Source organism: Lissotriton helveticus, chromosome 12 (genome assembly GCF_964261635.1).
Source record: "Lissotriton helveticus chromosome 12, aLisHel1.1, whole genome shotgun sequence".
NCBI classification, from domain to species: Eukaryota; Metazoa; Chordata; class Amphibia; order Caudata; family Salamandridae; genus Lissotriton; species Lissotriton helveticus.
In genome coordinates, this window is record NC_136073.1 from 519,021,266 (window position 1) to 519,042,648 (window position 21,383).

Sequence of the window (21,383 nt, forward strand, 5' to 3'; positions counted from 1 at the left end):
AAACACATTTATTAAAATCAACTTTGTCATAAAAGTAAACGTTTAACTGAAAATGGAAAAGTGCTTAGTGCTAACGATTAATTGGACACATTTCTTGTGGTCGAGCTGAGCTCTCACCTGGTTTGAACTTGAGCTTGACCCTGATCGTGTTCTTAGAAGTCAAGCTTCTGTTAGGAGAAAAAGTGTTGTGTGTTAAAAATAAAAAGCAAGCATTCATCAGTTGTGCCAAAAAGTGCAGCAAGACAACAGCCTTCCCTGGAAAAAGGGACATTTTTACTGTAGAGTATACAGTTACAAATTATTACATTGTATTTCGGTTTTTTTAACTTTCTTTATTCCTCCTAGACCAAATATTATACAGTAGTGAGTGGTGTATTCTAACATTCTAAAAATTTACTTTGTAGGTGGAACATCTGGTGGCGGGGCCAGCGCGGAGGTGGTGGATGAGGAGGACAACTCTTCTGGGGAGGAGGCGGTGCGAGTGGCGGACGACACCAATGTGCCTGCGAGGGTTGACACGGTGGTGGGGGCACAGGTAAGCTATATATTCGAAAAGCGAAAGAAGGGTGTAAGTAAGTGTGGAAGGACGAGAAATTTTATGATGGCTGGCAAAGAAGAATGATATGTGTTTGCTTGGCCCCCGAGGTGGCTGGGAAGGAAAGAATATGGTATGGTGCATGGCTGGGTCAATGATGAAGCAAGGATGGGTGGAAGGACAACAGCCTGGGTGGGTGAAACATAAACTGTATGTGTGCATATACTTTGAATGGATGGATGCCTGGAGCATGGTATTATCTGACTCTTAGATAGCACATGTGTATCTAGAGAGAGTAGATGGTCACTGGATGAACTAAGTGTTACCTTGAAGAGCATGTAACACCGCACCCGCACGTCCGTTCCAGTGTAGGGAAGGCAAGGAAAAGAAATTGTAAATTTGTCCAATACTACCATGAATAGTAGCAATAGTTTGTATTGCAACTGCAAGCACAGCATATATCCGGTTATTACGGTGGACACTCCGTAACTCTCTTAATAACTTTAGTTTAGTAGTAGTACGTCATTCATGTGTGGGTGTATCACTGTTCACTCAATAATAAGCAAAGCACCTAAAGTCATCCCATATGTCATCAAATACATCCCATGTGAAGTGATAGATAATCTAATTATTTAGCTTCTTCATTTTCCTTTTCTAGTACTTATTTGCACTGTAGGGTGAAAGGTAAATTAATTAAGCAGTAGCCCTTGTAACAGAGTATTCTCAGTGCCACCCGTAATAGAAAAGTAATAGCTTCACCACCTGCATGTACTGGACCGGTACAGTAACGCAAGTCTGTCTCACTCATCATGGTGTGCATCTGTTTTTCTCGGGTGCAAGTTCACTGCGCTGGCATTCTGCCGGCTTGCATAAGATAACGTACCAATTTTCCGAAACAAGTGAGAAGAAGAAGAATAAGACTGGTGTACTGTCATAGTCGACTGTAATGGAAGTCCATAGTGGTCGTAGAATTTGTTCATTAAACTACCACTAATGTTAGAGCAAGGATGCAGAAGTGGGAGGTTAGATAGATACTGTCCTCAATAGTTATGTACTGTGCTTTCAATTTGCTACTTGTACTGTGACACAACTTTCGGCTCAATCACTTTGTGTTATTAATGTTAAGGAGCATTGGTTACAGACTATGTCTTTCTTTCTTCATATAGTTGCTCCTTCCAAATCGACATCACGGAGGGAGCAGGCTCGAATGGCCCGGCAACGGAGGCTGGATGCCACTGTCGCGGAATATCGGCGGCTGGTGGCCCTGGAGGAGTCGGAGGACACGCAGTCGACCGGTGCAACCACAACATCCTCGACTGGGACAGCTGCATCCTCCTCCGTGACCCCACGGGCTGCCAGCCAGCGCAGTGCTCCAGCGGTACGGAGCCGGGCTAACAAAGCCAACCGCCACCGCCAAGCAGCAAAAAGACCAGCTGCCCCCCACAGGAGCTGCAAGGCACGTCAGCGCCGCCTAGGAGTGAGAATGTCCTACCTGGAGCAGGAGGTCCATAGGTACAAGAACTTGGTGGAGGGCCTCCGCTTCGAGCATGCCACCCTCCGCAAGGAGTATGATGCCCTGGTCTCAAAATTCACCAGCACCCTCCAGTAGTGGAGTGTCCCTTGCCCTTTTTTTAGAGACTTTTGGGGGGTGGGATTTGGGAGTTGGGTGCTTTTTGGGACTTTTCAAAGACAATCGTTGGGGTTAGGGAGGGTCTTGAGGGAGATTATTTTGTTAGGGCTACATAAATATACTTTTTTAAACTTTATCTGACCATACCTGTTTTTTACTGCTTTTCAGTCTGGTGGGTGGGGGTGTAACAGTAAGTTTGTTTTCCTGAAGAGTCCTAGGACTTTAGTAGTACTACCGTCAATCTCTCGTCTAGTCCTAATACTCCATTATACTACCTCCCACCAAACGCTTATCTTACCAGTAATTTGTGTTAGAAAATAGGGCTAGGCCCAGGGCTGGCTCCACGTGAAATGGGGATTAAGGTTGGCAATCCTGGGCGGATGAAATTTCCTCATTGCGGTGGTACTAGTGGTGTGACACAGTGGCAGTTGCATGCCTATGGAAAAAAAGAAAACGAAACCTGGTTTGTCCTTACTGTAGCATTACAACGGTTACGGTACGCTCGAGAATATAGCAGGTGACAGTACACTAGAACAGTGCCACAATGTAGCCTAACAAATGGTAAAGTATTGCAAGTATAACTAGTACTTGCGTTGAATTTATTTGACATTGGCTCCTACTACTACAAGAAACAGTACTGAAGCTGAGTAAGTCTAGAATATATCCTCGTATTCCTTCACCAGCCTGTTGCTATGACCTTATCCTCCCCAGCAAGTGTGTGGAATTATTGATGTCATTTAGTCAGACATCAAGCAAAACCACACAGCCCGGGGGAAGAGGGTTAGGGTTTGGAAAATGGATGGGAATGGGGGTTTCTTTTTGGGTAGGTTTTGTTGAGAGAAGAAAAAAAAAAGCACAGCATGGACAAACAATAATTGAAGATAAAGAAATCTTTGGGTACAAACTAAAGCTAACCACATGCAGTCACACTCATGGAAGAAAACAATGGATACTGTATCTGTATTCTGTATGTTGTTGGAGTTGTCCTGTTGAATTTGGTAAGTAAGTTGCATGCAGCAAACAATTCCTCTTATTAGCGGCACTCCTCCATTCCAGCTGACGCTTCGTCCATCAATGTTGGTGACCACTGACAGAAGACACCCTGTCCACTGCCTGCCTGGCGGATGTTGACTGAAACCCGGCCTGTAATTATTGAACGGAAAACAGGAAGTGCTATTACAATACCACTGATAAATAAATATAAGGTTTTTACGCTGTGTGGTGCAAAAAGTCACACTTTGATTTCCCTAATAGACAGTACAATATTTTTGAAATTGAGTACTCTGTCTGAGTCACCTTTTTAAGGATAAATAAGTATGGCCAAAATATTATAGCGGATCTTTCCCCTCAAGGTAGGTGTACTGTAAACTGTGTTTTAGAACAAAATTTGACCTTCCCAGCAATGCTCCCACCAAGACCCTTACTAAAGCCAGTCGCAAATGTAGAAGACCCCCAATCAGATCTCAAAAAACGAGGCCTAGCAGAAAAATGGTGACAAAACGTACTTTAAAAGTAAAAGTAGGCCCAAATACACCCTTACCCACCGTGGATTGTATTCAAACCACTTGCAAGCAAGCAAAAGTATCCATAGCCAGCATCGCTCCAAGAGTGCTCTAAAACCCCAGAACTGAGTTGCAATAGAACACCCCGAAACACATGCAATCCTGCTGCTAGGGCTAACCCTAACGAACCCTAAGTTACAAAAAGTGCCAAAAGGTTTTGCCTTATGGATTTTGTCCAAAACACTTCTAACCGGTATTAGACCTTCCCAGGAATGCCCCAAGACCCGCCAACCCACCCGCAAAAAAGCACGCAACAACACCCCCAAACAGCAAAAAAGCAAAATCTCATACTTACAATATCTCTCGGCCTTCGGTCCAAACGCGCTGTGCAGCTAGGTCATCATCATAACTCCTGTTTTCCACCACGGATTTCCTGAAAAGCAAATGCAATCAAGATTAGACTGTCGCAGCAGTGCTTCGACAGAGACCCCGCAACCCACCCACAAACACCAGGAAGCCCCCCATAACGCTACATTGAGCAAGATGTCAGAAGAAATAGCAAAAAAAAGGCTTTTCCTTATGGATTTTGTCCAAAACACTTCTATCCGGTATTAGACCTTCCCAGGAATGCCCCAAGACCCGCCAACCCACCCGCAAAAAAGCACGCGACAACACCCCCAAACAGCAAAAAAGCAAAATCTCATTCTTACAATATCTCTCGGCCTTCGGTCCAAACGCGCTGTGCAGCTAGGTCATCATCATAACTCCTGTTTTCCACCACGGATTTCCTGAAAAGCAAATGCAATCAAGATTAGACTGTCGCAGCAGTGCTTCGACAGAGACCCCGCAACCCACCCACAAACACTAGGAAGCTCCCCAAAACGCTACATTGAGCAAGATGTCAGAAGAAATAGCAAAAAAAAGACTTTTCCTTATGGATTTTTTCCAAAACACTTCTATCCGGTATTAGACCTTCCCAGGAATGCCCTAAGACCCGCCAACCCACCCGCAAAAAAGCACGCGACAACACCCCCAAACAGCGAAAAAGCAAAATCTCATACTTACAATATCTCTCGGCCTTCGGTCCAAACGCGCTGTGCAGCTAGGTCATCATCATTACTCCTGTTTTCCACCACGGATTTCCTGAAAAGCAAATGCAATCAAGATTAGACTGTCGCAGCAGTGCTCCCAGACCCCAAAACTCACCCACAAACACCCGGAACCCCGCCAAAGAGCACCTCAAAGGCAAGCAAGTCAGCAAAAACAGCAAGAAATTTCCGCCTCATATTTGGTCCAAAACACTTTTATCCGTTATTAGAGCTTCACAGCAATGGGCCCAGAGCCGTCAACTCACCTGCAAAGAAGTAGAACACCCCCACAAGTGCTGAGTCTTTCTTCATTGGGCGTAATCCAGCCCTCTGCTTTGAGGGAAATCGGAGTCTGGAGGAGGAGGATAGAGGAGCATGTTCTTCAGAACTTGTGAACATGAGGAATGTAGACTGCGGCACCTTCAAACCAATAAGCAAACAAGTGAAGACAGTTCTGCTGATGGGCTTGTTTTTGGGATTAGGTGATTAAAGTTTGAATTAAATTAACTGTGCAAAACAAAGAAAGACAGACACACAGGAATAAAAGTGAATAAGGACGAAAAAGAAAGTTATTGATTCATTGTCTCATTTTCAGGGCTCGGTGTCAGGGAATAAGAAGAAGATTTCATCATCATACTCTGCGAATTCAGGCAGGTTGAGGTCAGTGTCACCGAACAGAGAACAAATCCCCTCATCTACGTTGCCGTCCTCCTCGTCTTCATGCGGCGTGCTTTCTCGTACTTTGTAATCTGGTGGTATGAGGTGCTGATTCATCTTGATCATTGTCAGCCGCTCCACATTTTTGGGCGAGAGGCGGCTCCGTTTGGGAGTTACAATGCCACCAGCAGCACTGAAAACACGTTCAGAAGACACACTTGCGAGTGGGCAAGACAAAAAGTTTATAGCCAGGTTGGAGAGCTGTGGCCACAATTGTTTTTTCCCATGCCAATACTGCAATGGCTCATCATTAAGAAAGACCTCTGTTGAGTCATTCAGATAGTCCTGCACCATCGACTCAAGGTCCTCAACGGTTCCTCCACTTTGCTTACTTTTTGCTGTGCCTGTGACATTTTTTCGAGAACCATACCCAAGCAAAGTTAGCCAATCCTCTACAGCAGCCACTGTTACTGTTGTGTGTGGTGCAGATGATCCGGTTGCCGGTGTCTTTAACGGCTGAGAGGTCACTTGTGCCACAGCCACAGGTGCAGAAGTGGAATTTTTTGACTGGGGATGGCCTGCTGATGCTGATGCTGATGTACTGCCTTCTCCTTCAATATCCTGCCGTTCTTTTTCAAACCTCTTGGCTGACCATGCTAGCCAACGTTTGTACTTTTTAACATCTTCATCAGCAAAAGGAAAGAATGCTTGGCCTGCCAGCGCCTTTTTGTAGCGTGGATCCAGAATAGTAGCACAAATGTAATGCTGTTCTGAGTTGATCTTTTTAAGACGTTCATCACCACGTAGGCGCTCTAATAATTTCTCCGACAAAATAAAAGGGTCTTTTTTTTTTCATCTTTTTCAAACTCAGAAGACACCGCCTTCAGTTGGTGCTCCAGCATGCACAACAATGGGATAGCTTTTCCCAAATTACAGTCCTCCTGGCTGACTGCACGCGTGAAGAACTCAAAAGGACGAAGCATGTCTGTCAGGCTTTTAACTATGTCCCATTGCGCCGCACCCATCCGCAGGTCCTTCTGAGCTGTACCCTCTGTTAAGAAATAGTGATCGAGTACCGTATACTGCTCATACAGATGCTCAAGCATGTAGAAGGTTGAGTTCCAACGTGTTGCCACCTCCTGGATGAGTGCTTTCACTGGCATTCGACGTTCAAGTAGCAGGCTCCTCAGATGCTTCCGGGCCTTAAAAGAATGGCTGAAATGGTTGCACATTTTGCGGCAGGTGGCCATTACCTCGAACGCTGTACTGTCTCTATCACTCAAGAATTTTTGAACTACCAGGTTGATACAGTGCGCCAAACACGGCACTCTGAAATATGCACCCAGCGCCATGGCCTTAACTACATTGGCGCCTTTATCCGTGGAAACATAACCAATCTGGTGTTTTTTGGGGACAGCCAGTGAAAGACCTTTTTGTTAAACTCGTCCAAAATGTTTTCTGCTGTGTGACTTTTCTCGATGCCAAACATGGCTAGTGTTGCATGTTTCCGAGCAGCTTTAAAAACTTGGTCCGGGTCAACACCTGCGTTTAGCTTTGCTTTAACACCTCAAAAAGAGACCCAGTGTGCAGTGATGCACATGTAATCAGCGCCTGCGCCACTGGTCCACATGTCTGTTGTCAGATGTATAGTGTGAACAGCACTCTTCTGCAAAGCTGCCCCAATCGCCTCCAGCACACCTTCATGTAGTGCTGGAACCGCAACTCTGGCAAAATAGAACCGGCTAGGAACCTTCCATTTAGGGCAGAGCGTTGCCACTAATTCTAGAAAACCTACCGCTTCTACAAAAGAAAAAGGGAGAAGGTCCACAGCTAGCATTTTAGCCAGCTTAGTGTTATACAGACGCGTCAGTGGGTGGTTGCGTTCATATGGCGCGTCTGAAGAAAACATGGTTCTAATGTTGCCCTGGACCAAGCATTTACGGTATGATAATGACTTCGTTGACCCAATTATGCTCGCTGGTGAACTTTTGCGCGTTGGTGTCTCAGTCGCTCCAACACTCTTAGTGTGCCTCACACGGGGTGTGCTGCTGACAGGGGTACTGGGTGTAAGTGAAGTGTTTGACACGTCTTCTTCCTCCTCGTCATCATCAGATGCAACATCAACGTTTTCTTGACTTCCAATTCGGGCTACCTTGATCGCATCTAGGTGCGCAAACCATTGGACAGTGTGCTGTCTCTCAAGATGACCTCTCTGGCCTCCGGTACCATAGTTGGTACCTGACTTACCACGACTAACTGCAAGCTTACAAAGGGTACAAATGGCGAACTTTTCCCTTTTTGGGCAAACAGTAAAGAAGTCCCAAACTGGGGACTTGAAGTGTCTGTGGGGCCTGGAGGAGGCGGCGATACTGGTGGTGGTGGTCATGCTGCTAATGCCAGATGAAGTGGAGGATCTGGATTGCCCAACTTTTGTACGTTGTGCACTTTCACCGCCACTAATTAAGGTCGAGGTGGATGGAGGTCCCTTCTTGCCAGAAAGAAATATGGAAGCGGTACGAGTTGGTGTACTACTTAACTCCAATGATTGTGGTGGTGTTTCCACTGCCTCCTCGTCGACAACATAATCATCATCACGCTCAGCAGCTTTTCGGGCTAGGGTCAAAATGTCTGTTTGCTGCATGCCCGCTGGGGCTGCAGTGACCTTTATGATGACTGGGTCGTCGTTGTCAGAGTCTTCATCAGCAGCAGTATCCGCCACTTCTTGTTGAGCCTCATCATCATCACACTCCATAAGTCTGAGACTTTGGACGAGCTTCCTTTTACGCTTAACTACCTTTGTCAGATCATGGTGTGCCTCACTCTCAGACGGCAGTGGTGCTGGTTCCCAATTTTGATCCGTATCATCAGAAGGAGGTGTGCTTGAAGAAGATGTAGACACCACCCTTGATCTCTTCCTTGCTAGGGGTGTGGAAGACAATGAATGATCATCAGGAGGAGTGTCTTCCTCAAATGATACCTCGCCTTGATTGTCGATTTCCTGATGTGCCCCTACTTCGGGAGGAACAACTATTGTGGGCACTTGTGACCCTCCATGCACCTCTGCTTGCGCATCTCCTTGCGCTGCCTCTCCTTCCACATGTACTTGGGCTTGTACTTGCACATGTGATAGTTGTTGCGGCTGTGGTTGTTCAACACTCGTCAGATGAGCTACAACAACCTGTGTTGATTGAGGGACATTGCTGCTGCTTTCTTGCGATGAGCCAACATCACTGGTCGATGGTGATTGAACAACTATACTGGCTGCCTCTGCAGCACTCAAGGGCTTGGACTTAAGTTGGCATGGTGGTGGTGGTGGCACTGAGCCCAATGGAGCGGGGGTGCTGCTCCCAGCTTGGTCCCCAGCAGATCCCGCTGCTGCTGCAGGCATACTTTTTTTTTTACTCCCAAAAAAAGGGGCGGCCGGCACACCAGTCTCCTTGGTAACTTGCTTCTTCTGCTCCTTACTGGCACCTTTCTTGCTAGAGGAGCTACGGGTAACTTTTTTTGGGGCCATCTTCTTCAGAGCAGGTCAGAACAGCAGGCGGCAGTTGCACGAGTTGCAGAGTTGTCTGTGTCCAGACGTGACGTCGCGTGACGTTATGCTGCACACACACACCGCTGCACGACTTCTTCCTGGCACTGGTGGTTCTCTTGAGTCTTGTGCACCTAAAAGCAATGGAAGACAGAGGAACATCAGTTCAGTTATACACCCCAAAAAATCGACAAAATACAGAAAAATCAGCACAATCCCATGCCATCCATGATGTTTACATTGAAGACACCCCACAGAAAGACTAGGGCCATGCAAGTATGCAACACTCACTACCCCTGGGCATAATGGATGAAAAGTAGGCAAAATAAGTGCAGGCCTCAGACACTGCCTCTCTTCAAAATGGCCCCTTACACCCCAAGCCAGTCCACATCAACAGTACACCCCAAAAAAACTGAAAAACAGCCAAAAATCACCACAATCCAATGCCATCCAGGATGTTTACATTAAAGAGAGTGAGACCACACTACAGGCACACTCAGTCCATGCACCACTACCCCTGGGCAAAAGGCCACACCAGCAGCCCCAAAAAAACGACAAAAACAACAAAAAACAGCACAATCCCAGCCCATCCATGGCCTCAATTGTGTTTAAATTCAAGAGGACACCCCACAGAAAGACTAGGCCCATGCAACACTCACCACCCCTGGTCAAAGGGCCCCACCAGCAGCCCCAAAAAACGACAAAAACGACAAAATTCAGCACAATCCCAGCCCATCCATGGCCTCAATGGTGTTTAAATTCAAGAAGACACCCCACAGAAAGACTAGGCCCATGCAACACTCACTACCCCTGGGCATAATGGATGAAAAGTAGACAAAATAAGTGCAGGCCTCAGACACTGCCTCTCTTCAAAATGGCCCCTTGCACCCCAAGCACATGTTGCCTGTACCAGCCAGCACTCAAGATGGCCACCACCACCACCCACATGGCCAGTCCACATCAACAGTACACCCCCAAAAAACAGAAAAACAGCCAGAAATCACCACAATCCAATGCCATCCATGATGTTTACATTAAAGAGAGTGAGACCACACCACAGGCTCACTCAGTCCATGCACCACCACCCCTGGGCAAAAGGCCACACCAGCAGCCCCCAAAAAACGACAAAAAACAATAAAATAAGCACAATCCCAGCCCATCCATGGCCTCAATGATGTTTAAATTCAAGAAGACACCCCACAGAAAGACTAGGCCCATGCAACACTCACCACCCCTGGGCAAAGGGCCCCACCAGCAGCCCCAAAAAAACGACAAAAACAACAAAAATCAGCACAATCCCAGCCCATCCATGGCCTCAATGGTGTTTAAATTCAACAAAACAGTTGGTCCTACTGGATACTGTGGCTACTCACAATATAATTTATTTAATGTTCTGAAAAAGTTCAAAAATTGTAGTTGCAGCAACTGTAATGCCCCAAACAAACTTACTTGTGAAAGTTGATTTCTAATCCAAAAGTGATCCAAAGAAAGTCAAAAAGGCCTCAAATCCAAATATTCAGCAGCACCCACAAAAAGTAATCCTTCCAGCTCCAGATCCAAATGAAAGTGACCAGGAGATGGACAAAGCACTGGGAGGAGCCTGCTGGACAGGAACAGGAAGTTGGAGACTGTGGGGCACTTCCTTCCCCCCCCCAAAAAAATGGACTCCTTGCAAAAAAAAAGGCCATGCAAATGTCAACCTGAGGAGTGATTCTGATAAAAATCATCATTTTCTGAAGGTTTATCCTGTTTGCTGGTGGATTTCTTGTGCAGAATTGCAAAATCTCTATTTCGCGAGTGCGAGATTGTTCCTTTCCGCCGCAACTACGTGTTCGCAATTTCGAAATCTCGCGAGGTGTGCTGCGCAAGGTGGCAAGCCGCAATTACGTATTTGCGGGCGCAAAACTCCCGCGGGATCACGCAGCAAGATCCAAAATGGCGCGGCACTCGCAAAATATGATCGAGAAAAACAACTCGGCAAACGCTTAATGACGGAAAGTGAACGCCGTGCACCACGCCGCGCGCCGCAACCAAGCAAAAAATCCGCCGCGAGCGGATTCACGGATTTTGGACAAATTCACGAGAGTTCGCGGATTGCGAATTTGCCGAAAATCCAAAAAATCCGCGAGCGGAGCAGATTTTACGCCCATGCTTAGTAGGGGGGAGGAGTAGCCCCTAGTGGTGAAGAGGCCTGGGTTGCTGCCATAAAACAATGGTCTCATCTCCAGCTGAGTGATTGAGAATCCAGACCCCCACTAATCAAAGGAAGAAGGTGTCACTGGCAGGGAGGCATCCAGAACTGGTTTGGACAGGGGTCAGTGCCCCTCTGAACACACAGACTTTACAGACATTTAGGGGTATAACTATGAGAGCTGAAGCCCCTGAACTTGGGAAAAAAGGATTGATCAAGACTGAAAAGGATTGAACCTACTTCCTGGGCAAGAGGAACATTTACCAAGGAATAAACAGCTGAAGAGATTGAAGGAAAGGACTGACTCCTGCTGTGTGTTCTGGGGCTGGCCTGCAGTTTGCTGCTTTAACCAAAGAGAGGCTAAAGTGACTTTTCTCTGTGCTGTGCCACCCTGCTTGAAAGGGCTTTGCTGTGTGCTGTGTCCAGAAGTAACTTATCCCCAAGGGCCCGAAGTGAGCTGGCTCCCTGTTGCAGAAACTCAGGAACACAAAAGTTTCCAGGAAAGTCTCAGCAACGCTGTGTGCATGTGCTTTTTGAAGCCTGAGACCAATGTAAGAATTGGCCTGTGATCATGGGCACTTGGAGTCCAAGCAAGTCTCAGCGACGCTGTGTGCGTGTGCTTTTTACAGTCTGAGCCCTTCGTGAGGATTGTCCTGTGATGATGTGCACTGGAGTCCAAGTGAGTCTTAGCGACACTGTGTGCCTGTTATTTGTACAGCCTGAGACCTTCGTGAGGATTGCCCTGTTATCGTGCACACCAGGAGTCCAAGTGAGTCGCAGCGACGCTGTGTGCGTGTGCTTTGTGCAGCCGGAGACCTTCATGATGATTGCCCTGTTATCTTGCAGACCCGGAGTCCAAGTGAGGCTTAGCAACGCTGTGTGTGTGTGCTTTGTGCAGCCTTGAGACCTCCGTGAGGATTGCCCTTTTATCGTGCACAACCGGAGTCCAAGTGTGTCTCAGTGTTGCTGTGTGCATATGCTTTGTGCAGCCTGAGACCTTCATGAGGATTGCCCTGTTATCATGCACACCAGGAGTCCAAGTGAGTCGCAGAAGTGTGGCTCAATGGTTAGAGCGGCAGACCCTGGTGCAGAGGTCTAGCCCGGGACCAGGGTTCAATTCCCTGCCTCGGCGGGTCTTGGGCTCAAAATTCCACGGACCTGATAATTCTCGCCTCGGTGCCTATTCCAATCATGGAGTTCCACTCTGCAACTCTGGGCAATAGCTTGCTTAATCTCCACAACGGCCCCCACAACGCTAAGGATGCCTGGCCTCCACCTTGGGGGTGCCCAGGAGTGGTCACCTCACAGGGAAAGCCAGGATGGGTTCCACAGCGGTATTCGTACAAGCGCCTTGAGACCCTTGCGGGTGAGTAGTGCGCTATAAAAGTATCAATTTACATGCACCCGGAGTTCATGTGAGTCTCAGCGACACACTGTGTGTGCTTAGGTCAGCCTGAGACCTTTGTGAGGAGTGCCCTGTGATTGTGCACCATCAAGTGAGTCTCAGCGACGCTGTGTGCGTGTGCCCAGTTGCTGCCTGAGATCTTCGTAGCACCAGGGGCCCGGACTGGCAACCCCAGAGGAGCTGAGCCACCCGCCCGAGCCCGCCGTTGCCAGTGTGGGACCTCAAACCAACCCAGTCGAGGGAGGGTCCAGAGTTTCACTACCCGGAATCCACAAAGTTGCATCGGAGGCCCAAGTTGTGGGCTCAGGGAGAGATGCTCTCGGCCTCTCCCAGTCCGACAGTGCGAGCCTCTGCTTCAGCTCATAACGCTCCCGTTCTTGCCAAGGAGTGGCAGTACCAGGCCCTTTGTTTACACCATACCCATGTGGGGGCATCTGTTGACGGAAGCTGACCAGGAGTCAGTATGAGTGGCGGAGAGACCGCCTAATGCACCTTGATCGGTGCTGGAGTGTATTACGCATTGCATTATTACTGCATCACAAACTACCTGATTGTCGTATTACACATTGCATTATTTCTGCATTACGAACTACCTGATTGTCGTACTACACTTTGCATAATTTCTGCATTACGAACTAATTGATTAGTGTATTACGCCTTGCATTATTTCTGCATTACGAAGTACCTGATTGTTGCATTACGCATTACTTTATTTATGCATTACAAACTACCTAATTGTTGCATTATGCATTGCTCTATTTTGCATAACGCATTGAGTTAGGTTGCATAACGAACTACATGATTGTTGCGTTACGCATTGCATTATTTTGGCATAACGAACTGCCTTATTTTTACATTGCAAAGTGCATGATTCTTGCATTACATATTGCATAGCATTGTATTAGGACTGCAGTAAATCATTTAGAATTGCTCATTAACATCGCCAGAACTTACAAGGGCTGGCTGGCCTAACAACCGGCCAAGAGGAATAATAGAAATACACCTATGTTGGATTGATATTGTGTGGTCTCATCGTATATCTTTTTATATAAATTTATACTTGTTTTTATGAAACTTGTGTGGAGTCCATTTGTGGTGTCATCATTGGGTTACTGAGAGCGTGGTTGCAAATACTTCACATACTTGCCTTGACAATAAGCCTGGCTGCTCGTGCCAAGCTACAGAGGGGGTGAGTGGGGCTATCTGAGAAGGTGTCCTTCCTTTCCCTGATGTGGGAGCAATGGTCTCTATTTGGCCTAAAGTACCTACCTCAACCAACTCGCGACTCCCAGGTCTAAGAGCACGTTTATGTGTTCAGATCAGTCCTGGTACTCAGAGATCATTGGCTACCCTCCTGTGAGAACATATTCCCCTGCTCCCCCACCACTCCACCAAAATCTCCCTGTCTAGGTATTGCACACAAGCAAACATGGAAGGTGGGTGGTTGAATGGGCGAGAGGGATGAGCAAGGAGGAGAGGAAGATGGGAGGAGGACATTGGGTATTGACAAGCAGGTTACTAGAGGCTGGAGAAAAAAAATGACTCAAGAACAGTTTTCCAGCCACTCCCATGGTCCCTCCTACACCTACAAGTACTGTATTTATATGTGTGCAAATCTCCCCATAGAAAAGATAGGAGCGGTGGCATTTTCAGTCATAGGTTTGTGAATAGCATTTTGTAATAATTATTAGTTGTACTGTAGTACTACTAAAAGTACCGCAAAATGCAGTTTGTGAATAGACATCACTATTTTTCCAATGCCATTGAGATTATACTCAGATTTATCCTCAGTCACATTTTATTAAATACCTTGAAGAAAATCTGTGCCAGCATAAGTATACATCCAACTAAATAAAATAGTAAAGATGCCTGCACCCATAATAATAATTCAGTTTTTTCTCTATACTTGTACAGTAATTGCAGATTAGCGCCAAATCCTAGCATGCAGCATATGTGAGGAGCACACATACTGAAGGCAAGAGTATTGGTGCCCCAGATTTTTGGATGTAGAAATACCATGCATATAATTGCTAGTTCAAGCCAGAATGTCCATGTCTGAATCTCCTATTACAAGTCTTCTATCCCCTAAGTGGGGAATAACTCTTAAGACCCAGAATTGCCCCGTTCAAATAAGAATGGTCATCCCAAATTCCAAGAGCAGCTTTGCTGCCATTTACCAGAAACATCAAATATGCTGAGTAACAAGGCACTTTAAAGATTTATATGACACAAATAGTAGGTCTGCAATATCTATTCTGAGTGAAGAGCAAAACTGATTTGTTCTCACTAGATGTTATGTAGTGTTTCATATCCTTGATGGCCAGATGGAAGAGCAGGGGTTGGGGGGGGGGGGTGCTGGCAAGATTCTGTCGATTCCCGGTACAGCCGCATGTAGAGCGGGGGTACTGGTGATTGTCGTCCCAAGACAGCAGGTATGAGCGGGTGGAGGGCACCCCCGCTTCCCCTTCCTACGCCACTGCCTTGACTTGAAATAAGATGGCAGTGATGAAATATCATATGAGAAACATCTATGGATCGAGGTAGGGTATGTTCCAACTTGGCCTTGATCTTCATTGGCTTAAAATATATGTAGCCTTCACTTCATGAGTTTGCTCCAAATAATATTAACATTTGTGATTGAATTGAATAATACAGATTTGGCAGAGATAGCTCTTTTATTAAAATTGTTTCATATTTTACTGATTTTTGGACCATATAGGACTCTAATCAATACCATTAAGGACTCTTATAATGCAACACCCTGATGATCTAGAAATGTTTTATTGCTGTTTTTAAATATTGATGTAACATAGTGATAAATCACATGAATACTATTCACCAACTGGGATGTCATGTGCTATTTAACATATCCATGTCTGACAGGAAGATTTCCTTTCTACAGACAAAGGTGGATTTCACTTCTTCCTTTGCTGTTTTTGTGTAAACCCAGTACACTGAAAAGGATGATGGACTAATGGCATTGTGTTGTGAGCAAAGCTCCATTTAGAGCTGAAAAACATTTTTAGAGGTGCAAGTGCCTCTACTGGTTTATTTATGGGGTTCTGAGGATACTTTTCAGGAACTTGTACCTGGGGATATGGGTGCCTCTCGCAAGCAGGAACTTTGGATATTTTACTGCAGCTATTGTGGTGTTTAAGCCCTACGGAGCTCGTCCAGACACTGGGATTGTGAATCTTTGAATCGGCCAGAGAGAACCTTGCTCCGTGGTGGGTGCGGGACTGCGAGTCCCAGGTGGCAGTGCGCACAGGAGATCGAGCGCACCTGGGACTCTTCCCGCCCCCTCCTCCCGGCTCCTTATCACGGCTCACGGCCCCCGCTCCGCGGGAGCTGCTCGCAAGCCGGAACTTTGGATATCTTACTGCAGCTATTGTGGTGTTTAAGCCCTACGGAGCTCGTCCAGACACTGGGATTGTGAATCTTTGAATCGGCCAGAGAGAACCTTGCTCCGTGGTGGGTGCGGGACTGCGAGTCCCAGGAGGCAGTGTGCACAGGAGATCGAGCGCACCTGGGACTCTTCCCGCCCCCCTCCTCCCGGCTCCTTATCACGGCTCGAGGCCCCCGCTCCGCGGGAGCCGCTCGCAAGCCGGAACTTTGGATATCTTACTGCAGCTATTGTGGTGTTTAAGCCCTAAGGAGCCCGTCAAGACACTGGGATTGTAAATCTTTGAATCGGCCAGAGAGAACCTTGCTCCGTGGTGGGTGCGGGACTGCGAGTCCCAGGTGGCAGTGCGCACAGGAGATCGAGCGCACCTGGGACTCTTCCCGCCCCCCTCCTCCGAAAGGGGAAAAAGTAAGGGGAGGATATATTAATTTACCACCGGATGCTAGTCCCTTTGTTGTAGTGCTGACGGGGGTTCCTGAAGTAAATAACAATAATCATGAGGAAACCTTTTGGTCACTCAAAAACAAAGTTTCATACTGGTTAAATGAAAAAAGGCCTATACCCCACCACGCTAAGAGCAAAATCCTAATGGTTCGTAGGACACCATGGATAGGCCCCACAAACAAATCTATTGCGGGTGATTGCGTTATCGTAACATTTGAAGATCCACGTACTGTGAATCACATCTGTGCGTGGAATTCTTTTTGTGGACCCCTTGAGATTGACACCAGACCACTCTCCTTCTTTTATCCGCCAAATAAGCGAATCGATGAGGGAGCAGGGTGGACCCTGATTAATCATTACACTCGGGGAGGGTCTAGTGGTGAGAGACAGGGTATTCAAAGACGTTGGATAGGTGTCCCAACACATAACAGATTTAGCTGTTTGGAAGCAGTGGATTGACTGAGGCCTACGATGGGTTGTAAAATTGGTACCATTGGTTCGCCATGCATATGTAGTCCTAATCCTGTGTATAATCCCAGGGAATGTCATTTAGAAGAGGAAAAAAAGGTGATGGCTGAAGGGAATAAGCAGGGAGGGAGAAATTATCCCAATATTGTTGTAAAAAATGGGACTAACTGGACACACATAGTCAATAGACATGGTGAGCAAGACACATTGTTTAGTGCAGAGAATTTACAGACGGTGTACCCAACGGGAGCGATTGCCCCCAACCCAAGGCGACTAAATTTAGAAATAGCTCCAGTAAAAAGTTGCAGCGAGGCAACACTGAGATTAATATCATGGAATATAGCGGGTGTAGCCAAAAATATGAGGGACCCAGATTGGGCAGAGTATATTGACTCTAGTGACTTCTGCCTACTACAAGAAACATGGGCGGTTGATGTACCCCACAGGGTGGGCTTCAAAACGTATGGGATTGGAGCAGTGCCATCAACAAGGGGTATGCCATCAGGTGGCCTTATCACTTGGGTCAAAGTAACATTGAGGATCCATGTCGAAGTTATGGACACTGGTTCTTTAGATATACTAGCTCTAAAAATCACTAATGATGCGGGGAAAGTATTTTACTTAATTAATGTCTACAACAGACCCGCATCTACATCTAAGGAATCGCTTACCCAAACAAAGCTAGATTGCTTTTTGGGAAGTTTAGCCGGTAAGGATGCGACTATTATAGCTGGTGATCTAAACTGTAACTTCGAACCAGTTAAAGGGCTGAGTGGGATCTTTGAGGAGGAAGATCAAGCAAACAATATCCCTCCGCTGGAAAACATTGTTTCTGTAAATTGTACAACCCTGGCAGTGCAATTAGTAAAATTGACTGCGGAACATGGTCATAGGGCCTGTAATGGTCGCCTTCCGTCGGACGCTTAAAAAAAAAACGACCTTCTATAGGAACAACAGCAAAAGTAACTAAGACTTTATAATTATCTCGTTGTCCATTTGGCACCACATGGTAGATCTTGAGGTGAAGTATAGGACAGAGAGTGATCATTACCCTCTGGATCTATTGATTGAAGAATGTTTGGTTTTGGAGGACGGCACTGCAAAATCACAAGAGTCTTATAGTCCTAGTGATGAGGTCCTGGCTAGTAACAACAGGCGCATAGTGAAGTGGTCTCGTATATTAGAGCACGGTGACATTCTTGCAGCAATATACTCACAGCTTGCTGGGCACTTTGAAGCCTTCATAGACTCTCCCCCTGAGTTAAATACCCCTGAACAGTTTATTGCTCTTCACAATTAATTTTTTAAGGCATTAAAAGCATTGGTGACAAAAATGCCAAAAAAGAGCAACCAAAATCTGAGCAATATGTCACATAGTAAACCCTGGTATGACAAGTTTTGTAGGGCATCCAAGGGGAAACTTCTGCTGGCGATTAAAACCAAAACACCAGCAGATGTTAGAATTGCAAGGCAAGATTACAAGAGAGTACAGGCTGCATCAAAGAAGCTGTGGAAAGAGGGCAGCTGGGCCGACATGCTAGATGCTGTAAAAACAAAGGATATAATAGGGTTTTGGTGGCTAGTCGCAAATGGGAATCATGTAGGAAGAGTCGTTAAGGACGTCTATCTCGATGAGATGACGTGGGTTAACCACTTCTCAACCTTATATAAAAAATATGATGGGAATCCCAGCGAGATTAACAATGAAGCACCTTGGCATACAGTCCTTACTGACCCACTCGATTTCACAATTGAAGAAACAGAGGTAGCAATAAACTCTGTGAAGAGCGGTAAGGCCCCAGGGTTAGATAAAATACCTGGGGATCTTTATAAACACGACACAAAGATATGGGCACCCTACATAAATTTCTTATGCAACATGCTGTCACGTAGCAAAGATTTTCCCAATAGCTGGTGTGGAGCCGAGATTGTCCTAATTTTTAAAAAAGGAGACAGGTCAATTCCTTCGAACTATCGACCTATCAGCCTAATGGACATTCTCCAGAAAATCTATACAAGGCATATCTTAACCAGAGTAAACGAGTGGCTAGATGACAAGATGGTCCTCACTAAGTTTGAGGCTGGGTTTAGGAGCAAAGTGAGCACCATCGATCAGGTCTTTAGGTTCTGCTGCCTCTACTGGAAATACGTTCACATCAAAAAGGGCCATTTGTATGTCGCCTTTGTAGACCTTAAGGCGGCATTTGATTTAGTACCACAAGAACTTCTTTGGAGGTCCCTTCACAATGCTGGACTACCTGATTGTTTGTTTACTCAGATAGTCGAGTTGCATGCTAGGAACTTTGCCAAAGTTAGGTGGGGCCCGAATGGTGAACTTACTATGAACATACCAATTGTGCGCGGCGTGCGCCAAGGCTGCGTCTTGGCCCCGACCCTATTCTCGCTCTTTGTGAACGATATTCCTGAATATTTAGATGGCTGCTCGAATGACTCTCCGAAATTGAATGGAGAGAGGGTGCCTGCGTTACTTTTTGCGGACGATACCATCCTTATTTCGCAAACTAAGAAAGGTCTCCAGGCACTACTCCACTCATTCGGTGACTACTGTAGCAAGAAAGGGTTAGAAATTAATGCAACAAAAACAAAATGCATGACTCTGAATCCTATTAAATCTGATAAAGGATCTTTATTTTTAAATAGCCAAGGGTTGGAATCGGTTGAATCGTTTTCTTATCTGGGGGTCTCGCTTGATTCTAAATTCACGTGGAACCCACAGATTGAGAAAAGCAAGGTAATATTTACACAGAATACAAAACCCATTCTCCTTAAGCACAATTCAAGTACCAGCAAAGCGGTATCACCAGCCGTTGAGCTTTTTAAACACAAAGTACAACCAGCAGCCCTGTATGGTGCCGAAATTTGGGGGCCAATGTCAAAGGATGCTTTTGACATTTTGGACAATAAATTCATGCGTAGCATAGTGAGGGCCCCGAAAGGTACGCCTTTGGTTCCCCTCCAACTAGATTTGGACTTCAGGAGGACCGATCATTATACTATCGTACGGCCGCTGATGTTCTGGGTCAGACTATGGCAGACGTCAGAATTGCTTGATTATAGGAATGGGTTAAAAGAGTTACTGTGCTTAGGTGTATCAAATTCCAACGTTTGGCTAAAACATATCAGAATGTGGTTTACCAAAATAGGCCTTCCCCATTTTTGGAAAAGCCCTGAAAGGTTGCCACCGAATTGTAAAAATATGGTAAAAAAGGCCTTCTGGGGCTTTATAAATAATCAAGTATTTAACAGCAACAATAGTGGCTCATTGGTTAGCAACTTTCTAACCTTTAAGGATGTACCCATATTTGAGAGTTTCCTTGATGAAATTGAGCCCCCACTTGCAAAAACCTTTTTTATGACATTCAGGTATGGCAACCTTATGACTAATTCAACTCTTGCACGCTGGTCTAGGAAAAATACCAACAATATTCCAACTGCAGGAGATTTATGTACTTTGTGTGAGCGCAACCATAAGGAGGACGACATGCATATCCTTTTCTTCTGCCCAGCATATACTCAGGCTAGAAGGAAGTGGATCAAACCCTTGTGCAATCTTTTAGGAACTAGGTCATGTATGACGGCACTTAGAATAATTAAATCTGATACATCACAGATCATTGTATTCAGTGCCAGCAGATACCTCCACTCCATCTATTTTGTTCGTAAGAAAAAAGGCTTAAAGTTGTAAAGCTATAGGACGTTTGCATGTATGTTAAGAACTGATTGAGTTGGTTGAATTAGACAGCCACGTTGTATATTTTACGAATTTTTATTTTTTAATTTTAAACATGTCAACTACTGTTTATATTTTAGCATGTTAAATGGATTTTGGATTGTTTTAAATGAAATGTTTGCTGTACAAATCTTTTATGGCAAAATCATGCCGAAATAAAGAACAATGATGATGATATGGCACCTGTTCCATTAGCTGGCGGCAACGTTACATGCAAGGTTTTGTATTATATCTATATCTATACCATGTAACCAAGTACCTATGGCTTTCTTTTGCTTGTGTTCTGACTTTCGTCTGTTCGAGGTCTGTTTGTTGGAGCATTTATAGCAGTATTATGAGGAAGTCTGGATATAAGTCTAAGCATAGAGAACTAACGCCCTGGTTTACGGATATCCCATCCATGTATTACAAGTGCCATAAGACATAATGCTCTTTTAAAATGGCTCATGGGATAATGGTCACGTTTGTGATGTAGTAACCCCCTCTAAATCAGGCTCAAAGTTTCTCACCTCTCAATTATAAGTGAACAAAGGGCAAATTTTATAGTAAAATGTTTTTATTTATTCTGCATTCACTGGTTATGCTAGGCATAATGTTGTATGTATGACATTTTACCTGGAAAACTCATACACTATCAAACCTTATTATACATCAATGATTCATAAAAAAACAGACACTTATCACGTTCCATTATATTGCGCTGAACCCTCCAATTGATTTATATACATACTTTTGAGTACAGGAAGCCATTCTAGCAAATTATTTATTGATGTTTGT